Genomic DNA, 15319 nt, shown 5'->3' on the forward strand with positions numbered 1-15319 from the left:
GTCTAGGATATTTTCAAACTTTCAAGGACTAAAAAGTAATTTTTTTCCTTAAGTCAATCATGTTTTCCCTTAAAATAGCTTTTTAAAAATGTTAAATAATGATAATTTATACATAATATCAAAGTAGATATATAATACGCTCCCAAATGATTCAAAAAATAAATTTAAATATGTTTTATTATATTTAAAATTTTATTATATTAAATATATAATTAATAATTAAAAATATTTAACTATACTTATTTATTTGTGTAATAAATATTTGTGAGACTTTTCAAAACTAAAGTATATACATAATTTCCAATTTCTATTATAGACTATGAGAAAGGCGATAAAGTCACTGAACCTGCGTGACGAACACGCGAGGTAGCCACCACCGAACCTGCCCTCACCTCAGCTGAGATTTGAGATCGAACTCGTGAGCCCACACTCGACACTCGGCGCAAAACACCCCACGCAGTGACCCGACGCTAATGTAATTAAAATTGTCGCTGACTATTATAAATTATTATTTACTTATAACAATAAAATTTCTATTTTATATCAATATACAATATTAACTCAATCCTTCCAAAATATAAAAACTTTCATATGGAGGGGATTGGCCTAATAATAATAATAACAGTGCCATTGTTTGGCGCAACATGTGCCAACGTTTCCAATCTATAAATAAACTGAACCAGCTAGCCATTTAAACCATACAAATTATAGTGTGTGTCACAGAGAGAGAGAGAGAGAGAGCTCCATTAGTGTGTTCAGCAACAATGGCTGGTGGCTTGTTGCTCATTATCCTCCCAACCCTTATCTTCATCATAGCACTCAAACTCATAACAACTATCTCCAAACCCAACAAGAACACCGCCACCACCACCACCAACCTCCCTCCTGGCCCAACCTTCATCTCCATCATCGGCAACCTCCTCCTTCTTCGCAAGAACCTCTTGCACATCAAACCCATGCTCCACAGCCTCCGCGCCAAGTACAGTCCTATTTTCTCCTTTCCCCTTACCTCTCACCCATCCATATTAACCTCCGACCGTACCCTAATCCATGAAGCACTAATCCAAAAAGGTGTTGTCTTCGCCGACCGCCCTCCTGGCCTTATGACCAACAACCAGCTCAGGGTCCTCTCTGGGGCCACCTTCGCCGCAACATCTTCTCTGAGATCCTCCATCCTTGTCGCATCAAGCTTTTCTCCTCAACTCGCCGCCGCTGCCTCGACATCCTCCTCCATGATCTCCAATCTCAGTCCTCTCGCTCCAGCACAGGCACCATCGTTGCTATAGAGAGCTTCTTATACTCTATGTTCTGTTTGGCGAGCTTCATGTGCTTCGGTGAGGATGTTGATGAGAAAATCATTAGAGAGATTGAATCCATGCAGAGGAATTTCCTCGACGCCTTCCACAATGCCGCCTTCTATGGCCTCTTCCCGAGGATCTCCAATCTCTTTTTCCGCAACCAACCGAACTCCAAGCTTGTTGCCATCAGCCGTCGTCATGAGGAGATCCTCATCCCTTTGATCAGAGCCAGGAGGGTACTGAGAAATCAAACCAGTGTGGCTCATGACCACGCCTATGTTGACTCCCTGTTCGAACTCCAACTCCCGGAAGAAGACGATGATGATGAGAAGGAGAATAGAGGCAACCGCAAGCTCATTGAGGACGAGATAGTGAGTCTCTGCTCCGAGTTCATCACCGCCGGCACGGAGACCACGGCGACTTCGCTACAGTGGATCATGGCGAACCTGGTGATGCACCAAGAGATACAAGACAAGCTGTTTGATGAAATCCAAGGAGTTGTTGGGAGTGAGGCAGCGGAGGTAAAGGAGGAGGAGCTCCAAAGGATGCCTTATCTTAAGGCAGTGGTCCTGGAAGGGCTCAGAAGGCACCCGCCCGGCCACTTCTTTCTGCCACACATCGTCACCAAGGATGTGTTGCTGAATGGGTATGTCATACCGAAGGGCTCGGAGGTGAATTTCACGGTAGCTGACATTGGGACAGCTGACGACATCTGGGACAAGCCCATGGAGTTCATACCAGAGAGGTTTGTTATACATGCATACATATACACACACACACAAATATATATATATATATATATTCGGGGTACATAACTGTTTAAAAATTAGGTACATTTCAATCTAGGTATATTTGATTACAGATATTTGTTATATATATATATATATAGAAAAATTAACTTGGGATGTTCAACAAACGTCTTAAAAATAGTACTGTCTTAAAAACAAACATCTTAAAAATAGTACGTCTTAAAAATAGTACGTGCATAGATGAGTGATCCTCTCTCTTTCGTTCTCTCTGTATATATATTAATACATGCTTTCGTAGTATGTACTTAGTTTAAAATTTGGAGATGTTTGATAATAACTGTTAAATCATAATTTAATTATATTTTTCATAAGGGTGATATGCAAATAATACTGTTAAGTATTATGATATACTAATTAATGTTAGGTACTATGCATAAATGGACAGTTACTGTTAGATACAAATCTATTGGCCACCATCAGATCTAGAGATGTCCTTAGTGGACGAGCACATACTTATATTGTTATGTGTTAAGCCTATGTATATGTCAAATTAGTTTTTTAGTATCTTAAATAATTATATCATGGCAAATGTGAAATATATCACTCTACCACCGGTGCAGGTCTTCCTGTCTTATTATTGGACTACACGAACATTGTGGTGCCATCATAACAATGAAATTGAATAAGTGACGAGAAAATTTTCATTTAGATATACAAAATTGATTTTTAAAATTTTACTAACATAAAAGAAGATTGTAGTTTCACACATGGTTTTTTATTTTTAGGTTCATGGAGGGAGGAGAAGGGGAAGGAGTGGATATAACTGGAAAGTGGGAGACCAAGATGATGCCATTTAGGATTGGAAGAAGGATTTGTCCTGGAGCAGGGCTTGGTTTACTTCATTTAAAGTATTTTGTGGCTAATTTGATTAAAAAATTTAAATGGAGGAATGTGGATGGAGAAAAAATTATTCTTTCGGAAAAAATGGAATTTACTGTGGCTATGGAAAAGCCTTTACATGCTAGAATCTCAATTAGGATGGAAGTGTAATGTATTAATGAAGGAATTTTGTATTATATCTATTTGAACTAGTATCATGGAATTAAAATTTAGATATTTAAATGCACAAAGATGTGTATGACCTTGATACTCAAGGGCTAGATCCAGCAACAAACATCTTTTTATTTTTTTATTTTTTATATTGTACTTGAGAAGTTTTGAACTTGAGACTTCTCAAACATAAACAAGGTAGAAAACCACTAGTTTATATTTTGGTTCTTTATTTACTTTGTTTATATACATGTTTTCTTCCTTTAATAAATTCATAATTTATTCATTTTATTAAAAAATAAAAATATAAAAAATGCATTTACCATTTTAACTTCTGAGATGACAGACTTGTAACATTATCAATATGAAATATTGATATAATATTATATATCAATATTATATATAGATATATAATATTTAAATAAATAGTTCAATTTTTATTAAAAAGGTTTGGCAGGTAATCTCTGGTGTTTGGTTGGGTTCCCAGAAATCATTAGTAATTACATTTTTATAATAGATGGCAATTATTTTAAAAATGAAATTTATTTAAGAGCCGCCTTAGAATACCATACTTTATATAGAGGTATAATACCTAAATTGGTCTCTCTACTTTTCTCTATCTTTCTTTTTGATCCCTCAACTCAGAAATGCTCCCAACCAATCCTTTAACTCTTAAAAATGGACCCACTTAGTGTTTGGTTGTCGTGAGTGGATCGTGAGGAGTGGAATAGGAGTGAGATGAGAGAACTGAGAGTAGGAGTGAGAATCGAAGAACGTGTTTCGATCGATAAGGATCGGAGAGTGTAATTTATCGAATGTGAAAAGTAAAGAAGGTAAATATGATAAGATGACATTTATGCCCTTTATACAAATAAATTTTATGTAAATTAAAAAAAAATTAATTAATTATTACAAATAAATATTTCAAATTTTTTGTTAATATCATTAGTAATTAATTAACTATAATAAATAACTATATCAAATTGATAATTAATTATATTTTTTAAAATAATTAATTACTAATTAATTAGTTATAATAAATAATTAATTAATGAAGAAATATAATTAATTATTATAAATAAATATTTAACTATAATTATTAGTTATTATTATTTCATTTTAATTATTAATTATTATTAAATTATCAACTTAATTATTATATTTAATTAAATTATTATTATTTAACTAATAATTATTGTTAAAATTAATTAATTAATTATTATTTAAATTAAATTATTATTTTAATTATTAAATAAAAAGGGCAGATTGGTCATTCTCCCCAAGGAGTGAGGGAAGAGTGGAGCAATCCCCCCATTTTGGGGGGATTGCTCACTCCTCATCCACTCCTCTCTCACTCACATTCATGACCATCCAAACAAAGACTTGGATTCACTCCCCTCCCACTCCCACTCCAATCATGTGAACAAAACACTCCCTTAGTCCCTCTACGCTTGAAAATGACCCAATCAGTCCCTCTATTTTTAAGAATATAAGGACTAGTTGGGAAGAGACTAAGAGCAGAAAGACTCTATGGGCCCATTTTCAAAAGTAAAGGGACTTGTTGGGAGCATTTCTGAGTAAAAGGACTAAAAGAGAAGAGAGAGAAAAATAAAGGGGCCAATTCGAGTATTATATTAAACTTATGCATAATACCAATGAATTTGTTTGTTGATAAAAGAATTTGATTTAAACACAAAAACTTAAGAACCACCATCAAATCAAATGAAAAACCTAGTCCAACACTCTTTCCCACAAGGTTTGTTCAATAAAAATGTATATATACACAGAAGGGAAAAAATAAGATAGCATAAGATAATAGGGTGACTAAGATAGCATAAAATAAGATCTTAATATAAAATAATATTTAACTATAGAAACAATTATAAGGGGAAAAAGAAGAAAAAAATAAGAAGGTGAAATTCACATTATTCATTTTATTTATTCTATGACTAGCTTTCATGACCTGCATGATGGAACTGTGAAAGCTTCTATGACTAGCTTTCATGACCTGCATGATGGAACTATGAAAGCTTTTTTATTTGCATGAAATTTTAACTTAAGATGTCACTTGATTAATGCAAATATAAATTAATTAAGTTCAAAGAATTTTATTATTACAATTAATGTGAACAAATAGTCACTATTTAGGGTAATGGATTATTACAATGAATGGTGAATGGGCAGATTGAAGGTTGAATCTTTCGATCAGTAAACTGTTGCAGCGTTCTGCACATACTATAGACTATTGTATAAACATTATAACATTATTGTTTATTCACTGTTCACAGTCCCCCTATGGGAATATAAACTTTGATGGATGAGTTGATATCACTTCGTGCAAAGGTAAGTGTTCTTGAAGGGAAGGAAGATGCAGTTAAGAGGAATGAGGAACAACCCTCACTAGAACTTATTGATGATATTGGTCATTCAATTGATCCACCCTATGACAATCCCTCTGCACTCCTGGCACAAAAGTTTAAGAAAGTGGCGTCCAAGCCACAGTAGTGAAACCCTCATTGGCTAAGGTATCTGAAGGGTCCCAGTATGAGAAGCCAATTACGAGCGTTGCAAGGGTAGCGAAATCCTCTTGCCTAGCACTTGCTCCACCAACCAAAAATGTCAACACTAGGAAAAGAAAGAAAATGATTGTGCCAACTACATCACAGATGAGTGTTGTCGATGAGCAAATAATTAAGGTTATTGACAATACAATAGAGTCCTTATCCTTAACCCAAATGAAAAATGAGGAAAAATTATATCTCTGCAAAAGAAAGGGAGAAGGAAGCATGCCCTGCAGAGGAAATGCAAGTCAACCCCATCAGTTAAGAAGACACAAGATTACATGTATGCCATGAAAAAGTAAAATAACCTCCAAAAGATTTTATCCCAGAAAAAAATGACCCACAGGTTTTGGTCGTCTGAAAAAGTTACAGCAAATAGTTTTGAGTGTGTTCCTCAACACCAGAATAGACGAGTAAGTACCTCACAAATATTTTGCGTCATGGGTTTCTGTTTGAATATTACATACAATGAACAACTTCATGTTGTGTTAGTTTAGACCAAATGACTATGATTCAGATTTCAATTTCACACTGTGCTAGTTGAATTTTAGGTTAAATGTTTACTATCATAGTAAATTAACCGAGTTTTAGAGTTTGCGCGCCAGTTTCAATTTGTGCATGTTAGTATTACAACTAACAATATAGATATTGTTGCAATTGTTTATTATTATTGTTAAGTGTTTATAATTATAATATGATGTTAATAAGTTTCTTTCATATGGTACCAAGAATATTGTATGGAGTAGTGTATGGGGTTACACGACCCGATCTCATCTACATGCTTTATTTGATGGTAAACTTATAGTGTTGGATTTTGTCATGGATGTTTTCATCCTCATGTTACTTGATTCTTTGAAGAAATTCCCCCATGAGTTCAAAAGACCTGCCATAATATGAAGACGTATGGCACTTGCTCTGTCATAGTAGGAGCATTCAGTTGATGGACTGGATAAAATGATCTCGCCAGCTCTAGAAGATTATTAGAGAGTGGAACTTGTTCTCATGCCGATTGATTTGAACAAACATTATCATCTTCTTTTCCTTAACAAAGACAAGAAGGAATATTTTCATTATTCATTTGTTGGTAGTCCAGTTTATGATCAAGCAGCAAATGCTATGGTAACATTGACGCACATTACCAAACACATTTTGACTTTGTGCTAATTTTTTATAACTCTATTTTTGTGTTTTGCGGCGTTCCTTGTTTGAAGATCGCTTGTAGAAAAAATCCAATATCAGCGAGACGGCGTCATATACACTTAGTCATGTTCGTGAATGTCTACAACAAAGGGAGGACAGTGTCGCTTGTCTAGTATACCTGATGTGTTTCATGGAACAGCTTCTGCATGATGAGGAACTCAGTGTTCCCCACTCAGATGTTGAACATTCGTGACTAGAGTACGCTACACGCATCTTGTCCGATGGTATCACACAAAACACACCCCAACTTGGCGACACCATACTGGTAGCGAGTAAAGTTTTAATAGTTAACGATGCCCAAAAATAAGATTACAAGTTAGTATTGTCTACAGAAGCGTTAGAGGCAACTATAGAAGCTGAACAAAAAATGGAGGATGATCTACCACAAAGCCACCAAGAAACTGATCCGCAACCAACCACTGCACCACCCATCTCGGAAAGTAATGAGGAGGCATAGTTAAACAGTGACTCTGCTAAATCTTCAAATGCCTAACATTAACTGAATGTCTTCTGTTTGAATATTAACTTGACTAAGAATAGCAATTACCGTACTGTCTTACTTACTTATGCTTTACAACTTAACAATAACAATCGTTATTGTCTAGTACTATTTATATATGCCATATTATCTCTACCTAATCACCTCATACTTCACCTTCATTTTTTGCTGACCAATAAAGCTATTTCCATTTTACGTTTACTAATTCATGTTTAGTTACTGTGTTTATTGTGTACCAATTTGGTATAATCACCAAAATATTCCCTGTACTTTTCTCTCTCTTCCCTTTTGGTCCCTCTACTCAGAAATGCTCCCGAGTAGTCCTTTTACTTTTGTAAATGTGCCACATAGGTAAAAATGCTCCCAACCAGTCCCTCTACTTTTAAAAATGTCCCAATTAGTCCCTCTAGTTGGGCCATTTTTAAAAGTAGAGGGACTGGTTGGAAGCATTTTTAACTAAGTGGTCACATTTTCAAAAGTAGAGGCACTAGTCGGGACCATTTTTGAGTAGAGGGACTAAAAGGGAAGAGAGAGAAAAGTAAAGGGACCAACTAGGGTATTATACCTACAAATTTAATATGGTGCTCTTTCTTGTATGTTACTATTTACATATGTAATTTTTTATTTACTTCCACACATATCACTTTATTTTCATTATTTGCTAACCAATAAAGCTATTTGCACTTTAAAATGTGACATTCATGCTCAGTAACTGTGTTTCTTGTGTATGAATTTTCATTGTTAGTTGTTATTGTCTGTTAATGTTCATTTATGCCATTTTCTGTTCATCTGTGCACGTTCAACTTCAGTTTTATTATTTTCAGAACATTTCAGCTATTTCATCTTTACGATTACACAATCATGCTTGATATTCAAAACATGTTACCCTCATTCATTGTTCAACAAAAACATGCACTCCACCGAGTAGTTAGTCTGTGATTACTTCATTATATGTTGCCCTATTATGTCCGATTGAGTGATAACAACTACAATGTAATTCACACACATGCCATGCTTATGACTCAATCTGCCTACGCCTCGGACGACTAGGCCTTTTCTTTGAGATAGGCGATTGAATATGGAGCTGGCAAGAGTCATTCAATGGTTTATCATGATTTGGTACAAGAAATATTAATTCTTTGTATGTCAACTTGTGTGATTCGATAGTGTGGTATGGCTCAATGAAGTGATGGCCATTTGCATTGGTTTTCATAATCGCCAAACAAGCATGCTTACATGGTATTCTGTACACCTGCTAGAGGTGACAAAAGCATGTTTGATCACGCAAATTAATGGAATTACTCTGGTGGTCAACAACCTTGAAGTGTTTTCCATCTGAATAATCTATCATTAAACACCTGTTTTCTTCGACTATCGCTTCAATCTTCTTGTGTATCATAGGGCAAATATGAGATTCCCATTTGAGGCAACACGTACGTTGGTTTTACATCATGTTCATCATCTTGAACCTACAATCATGAAGTGAGGTTGCATCGATTACATGTGGAGCATACCATTATGATGTTAAAAAGAAAAGGAACTAGAGGTAATAGGTGCAAGTGCAAATTGTAGAACAAATTACCTAAATTCCAAACACCAAGTACTAATACTAAATAGGAACATGATAACCAAAAGGGAAATATAAAATACAAAACATAAACATATAATACTAAATAGTTAAGCGATATCAGAACATGAAAGGACAATATTAAAAGCAAAAGGTTGAAAAATATGAATACGGGAAAGTATGTAACAAGTTTGCATTCTCTTTGAAGACGTTTGAAATAAATTATGTAACAAGTTTGCATTATCTATGACGTTGGAGTACATTTCACCCCACCGCTGGCCTCTAAATAAGTAATTGCACCAATGTGGCATGTCCGATTTTTGGAACATCCAATGGTGTGCTTGGTCTGATGTGGCCAATAGGGAACTTACAACTTCATCATATTTCGAAGATGTTCAGGCATATGCAATCTTCATAATCAAACTCCAGCGCTCATCTTTTAATGACTTTCCTAGCCGGCCATTTGATTTAAGGAAATTTGCTTGTAGATGTCCCAAGCAATAACTATGCGGAGTGGAAGGAAAAACCTTTGATATAGCATTCACAAATCTTTTCAACTAATCAAAGATGAATGTGATGATCTTGTCGTAGTCGTCATCACCGTATGTTGCATCATGCAAAGTTGTTGTAAACTACTTCCAATTGTCGTCGGTTTCATTATCCACAATAGTAAACACTAAATGGAAAAATCCTTCATTGCCATCTTTGGCTATTACACCCAAAAGGATACCGCCATGTTTACCTAGCAAGTGAGTTCCATCTAGAAAGAGCGTAGGTCTACAACCCAGCTTGAAACCGTCAAGAGAAGCATGAAAACAAAACAAAAAAAACCCACGCTTAAATCATTCTCCATCGGTGTCGATAATAATGATGCTACTTGCGTTAGTTTCAAAAACTTTGGTTGTATACCATATCAACAGATCATAACTTACCATATCACATCCATGAAGACCGTTTGCCAACTCTTTACCCATACAGGCTTGTTCGTAGGGCAAACGAATTCTGTGGTCACGTAATATATCTCGTTGTATATCCACTGCTTGGTATGGAACCCGATCCTGTAATTTCATTATTACCTTCCTACTGACCCATTTCTTTGATGCTCTTGGTTGAGATGTTGTGTTGATGTCCTTGTCGTATGTGTTTTTCCAGCTAGTCTGCTTTTGATTCTAAATGTAGGGAGGTTTCCGTCTCTTGAGGCATGAACACGCCAATGAAAATCTTCAACAACACATGTCACAGTTACTCTATCTTTGTTGTTTTTTTATAAACCGAAAAGTTGAAATTACGCTTTGATGGTCAAGTCACATAATGCACCCTGAAGTCGCTCGCATTTTTTTAAAAATGATAACCAATCATAGTAAACTCGGGCTCGAATCTCTTAATGGATTAGGTATTGTTAGAGATCTTCCATGTAACATTGGCGTCATTATTGGCAGTAGCATTGACAATGGTTCCTTTGGTATAATGAAATAAGTAAACTGTTAGTATAATAAATAAATAGAAAACTTTAAAATTGAATACTTACTAGTAAAAGCTAAACAAAATGCAAAAATCTAAACTGTGGAACTGAAAAATAACGACAAACAAATGTGAATAGATACAAAAACGTTTTAATGAGCAAAAAAACAACATAATGGTCATCGTATCACATGTGTACACCATCAACATTGAATAGCAAGGCAACAACTATCGCGTATTCAGAGATATAAAAAAATGAAAGAATAAAAGGCATATGATATTTACGGTGGTGTCGATGACCCAGGGTTGCCTTCTGTGTTACTATTTATTGTCTCTAGCAACATATCCACCACATTTATTTTGAATAAACGATGAGTGTTGCACATTGTTTGGAAGCTATCTTCTGAACTAATGGAAGCCATTATCTTCTGCTCATATGGAATTACATACTTAACTCTAACTGAAGAAGCTTCAAGGTGCCAATATGCGCATATTTCTTCCAATAATGATCCCCATCCAGTCAAGGTAGTTAAATCTAACACACAACCCTCTCCCTTATATTTCATGACAGTGTAAAACATGTCCATTATGGCCCTGCAACAACAAAAACAAACCATTTGCATAGAAATGGACAACTTGTGAACATGGTGGTTAATAAAAATAAGCTAATATGAACAAAATCACAAGATGAGATCATTGACATACGGTTTTCTCAAGACAAGATCCTTGCAACTGGGGTAACATTGCACTAGAAAGCTTTTCTGGATAGGGGAGATGGAGATGAGGAACCAAGTGAGAAATTCTTCTTCACATACTATGACAAAGAGGATCAAGAATGGAAACAATATGCAAAAGAACACTAGCTTCTCCACCAAGACACCAGTAGAAGAAGAATGAAACTTCAAAAGCAGGTTTGCAGTACAATGATCATACCATGATGTGACTTGGCACCATTATTCCCTCCCAAATTGCTGAAGGGTGGTTTTGGGATTAAACAAGATGATCACGGCTTTGGGTGACGGAAGTGACTACATGGTATTAAAAATCTAAAGGAAGGACTAGACATGTTATTATTTTACCAGAAGGACCTAGCAGGAAGTTAAAAAAAATGCAGGAACTTAGAAATAATTTTCCCTTTTCTTTATCAACCATATAAAAGAAGCTTTAACCGGTCCATTATACAGCTAATGAAAGCTAGGCACAGAGTTTAAAAAACAAAAGGAAATTGTGAATTCCACCTTATTTTTTCTTCTATTTCCCTTCTAATTATTAATTTCTATTGTTAAGTACTATTAATTTATATTAAGATCTTATTTTATGCCTATATATCAGTGTAAACCTTTAAATACTATTTGATTATGTCTAATAATCAAAGTTGCTCGAATTTGAAACAATATTCTCGGCCACATTATCAACCTCACCAAATACTTAATCGTAATGGCTGAGCTTTAATTTGGTTATCCTTTAAGTTCAAATTGGGGCACCTAGAAGTTACTCATTTGAGATATTATCTCAAACACTTATTGGATGAGGTAATCACATATTCAATTAATTTCTTCTCCTACCTCTCACTTTTTAATTAAAAATTAATCATACATTTTTGGATCATTTGCAACCTAGAACTTAAAAACACTTAAATTTTGATGCACTTCTCCTGGTGTCAGTGGGATAGAGCTTTTCCCAAGTGAGGACATGATCAAAGACACCCTCACCCTCATGTTTATAGAAGTGTCATGAATTGGATATCCCTCATATGCAATTATTTTTTTGGAAGCCGTGCCATGTTCCCTATCTCTTTTTACCAATCAATGATGATTTTGCGTTTGTGTCTTAAACTCTTTCGTACGCATTATATGCAGTGGGCGTTCACAACGAGACATAGTGCAAGATGCTAGTTGTCTGTCTCCTGATCAGTCCTTGACGAGATGTCGACCACGTCTATGGCTTTTTCCCCATTTGTTTTTATTCACTTCATGTGATTTATTTATTTATTTATTTATTTATTTATTTATTTATTTATTTATTTTGTGGTTCCCATGAAAAGATGATGACTCATGTTTATGTTGTTCTTTTTAAGTGGCTCATAAATTTTTCACATATAAAAATTAGTTTCCACATGGATTTTTTTCAAATGGTCCCACAAGAGTGTCTTGTGGTTCTAGTTTTACTTGCTATATATCCAATTTCAACATCATCTTCATCCATCAATTGAATTTGTGGTCCTCATCGTCTCACATTTCTAATTAACAATAATTTATCAAACCCATGGTTTGCCAAATAAAAAGAAGCTTTAAACGGTCCATTATACAGCTAATGAAAGCTAGTCGCAGAGTTTAGGAAATTGTGCATTCCACCTTCTTATTTATTCTTCTATTTCCCTTATAATTATTAATTTCCATAGTTAATTAAGTACTACTAATTTATATTAAGATCTTATTTTATGCCTATATTTCAGTGTAAATCTTTAAATGCTGCTTGATTATGTCTAATAATTAAAGCTGCTCTAATTTGAAACCATCTTAGCCACATTTCAACCTCACAAAAGACTTAATTGTAATGACTGAGATTTTGGTTGTCTTGGAAGTACAATCTGGGCACCTAGAAGTTCCTTATTTGAGATATTATCTCAAACATCCGATCGATAGCGGATCCGTAAATTTGATATAACCCGGGTTTAAATAAAAAAATCAATCTTTATGATAAACACATCTATGTCCCAACCAAGGTTTCACCTTGGGCTTCCTTTTCCTCAACTCAAACTTAAACCTTATCAGATGGAGTTCTTCAAAGGTTTTCCGTCACCGCCAAATTTTGACCGCCGCCATCGTGATCTCGATTGGAGTGATGTAACCACAAATTCAATTAATGTCTTCTCACACCTCTTTCATTTCTAATTAAAAATTAATCATATATTTTTTTCAAAGTGAACGCTAAGAGATTCTAAGAAGACCGTTAAACCCAAACTTAATTTTTTTTATGAGAAGTGCGTGCACTTCTCCTGGTGTCAGTGGGATAGGGCTTTTCCCAACTGAGGACAAGATCTGAGACACCCTCAACCACATGCTGATAGAACTCGCCATGAATTGGATATCATCCTACGCCATTATGGGGAAGCAGTGTCATGTTCGCTATCTCTTTCATCTCAAACTTTGATATTTTGAGTTTGTCGCTTAAACTCTTTCGTCTGCATTATATGCAGTGGAAGTTTGCAATAAACATAGGGAAAGATGCAAAGTCGTCTCGCCTCCCGGTTCATTTCATGTGTGATTTACTTTATTTATTTATTTATTTATTTTGTGGTTTCCATGAAAGATGATGACTCATGTTTCATTGTTTCTTCTTTTAAGTGGCTCATAATTTTTCACATATGAAATTAGAGTTTTTCAAATTGTCCCACAAGAGCGTCTTGTGGTTCACGTTTCACGCGCTATATATCCAACTTCAACATCATCATCCATCAATTGAATATTGTGGTCCTTGTTGTCTACATTTCTAATTAACGATAATCTATCAAACCCATGGTTTTCATTATTTTTCTTTTCATAATTAACTTGGCAAACACCTATTATTATTTTAAATTAAAATAGACAATTATGTACATTAACTAAAAATTAAAATATATATATATATATATATATATTTCTTGAAAAAAAAACTAGTGATTCAAGAACTAGTTTTATAAATGCGCAACATCAACAATCATAATGCTTTCTTAATTTATTTCCACTAGGAGAATGATTTCATGTGTGATTTACTTATTTATTTATTTATTTATTTATTTATTTATTTATTTATTTTGTGGTTCCCATGAAAGATGATGACCATGTTTCTGTTGTTCTTCTTTTAAGTGGCTCATAATTTTTCACATATGAAATTAGAGTTTTTCAAATTGTCCCACAAGAGCGTCTTGTGGTTCACGTTTCACGCGCTATATATCCAACTTCAACATCATCATCCATCAATTGAATATTGTGGTCCTTGTCGTCTACATTTCTAATTATCGATAATCTATCAAACCCATGGTTTTCATTATTTTTCTTTCATAATTAACTTGGCAAACACCTATTATTATTTTAAATTAAAATAGACAATTATGTACATTAACTAAAAATTAAAATATATATATATATTTCTTGAAAAAAAAAACTAGTGATTCAAGAACTAGTTTTATAAACGCGCAACATCAACAATCATAATGCTTTCTTAATTTATTTCCACTAGGAGAATGATTTCATGTGTGATTTACTTATTTATTTATTTATTTATTTTGTGGTTCCCATGAAAGATGATGACCATGTTTCTGTTGTTCTTCTTTTAAGTGGCTCATAATTTTTCACATATGAAATTAGAGTTTTTCAAATTGTCCCACAAGAGCGTCTTGTGGTTCACGTTTCACACGCTATATATCCAACTTCAACATCATCATCCATCAATTGAATATTGTGGTCCTTGTTGTCTACATTTCTAATTAACGATAATCTATCAAACCCATGGTTTTCATTATTTTTCTTTTCATAATTAACTTGGCAAACACCTATTATTATTTTAAATTAAAATAGACAATTATGTGCATTAACTAAAAATTAATATATATATATATATATTTTTCTTGAAAAAAAAAACTAGTGATTCAAGAACTAGTTTTATAAACGCGCAACATCAACAATCATAATGCTTTCTTAATTTATTTCCACTAGGAGAATGATTGAAAAATCAATATAACGTTGTTGCAGAACAAGTCATAATGGATTTGAATTGTATTTTAAGTAGTACCACATGTTACATTGATAAGTGCATAATTGAACATATTTTTATATTATTTTATACATTAATTAATTGGCATGTATTGTGATATTTATTTGGAGATAATGTTTAAAATGGTGTAAAAATTGATTCTAGGTCACGAGCAATGCATCATGAGTAGATAGGAGACA

The 15319-nt window shown here is 34.1% G+C and overlaps 1 pseudogene; it reads left to right on the forward strand.

The window, feature by feature from the left end:
- The first annotated feature begins 724 nt into the window (after positions 1-724).
- Positions 725-3123, forward strand: LOC120268709 (annotated as a pseudogene).
- Positions 3124-15319: the final 12196 nt, after the last annotated feature.

Source organism: Dioscorea cayenensis, chromosome 9, assembly GCF_009730915.1.
Source record: "Dioscorea cayenensis subsp. rotundata cultivar TDr96_F1 chromosome 9, TDr96_F1_v2_PseudoChromosome.rev07_lg8_w22 25.fasta, whole genome shotgun sequence".
Classification (NCBI taxonomy): Eukaryota; Viridiplantae; Streptophyta; class Magnoliopsida; order Dioscoreales; family Dioscoreaceae; genus Dioscorea; species Dioscorea cayenensis.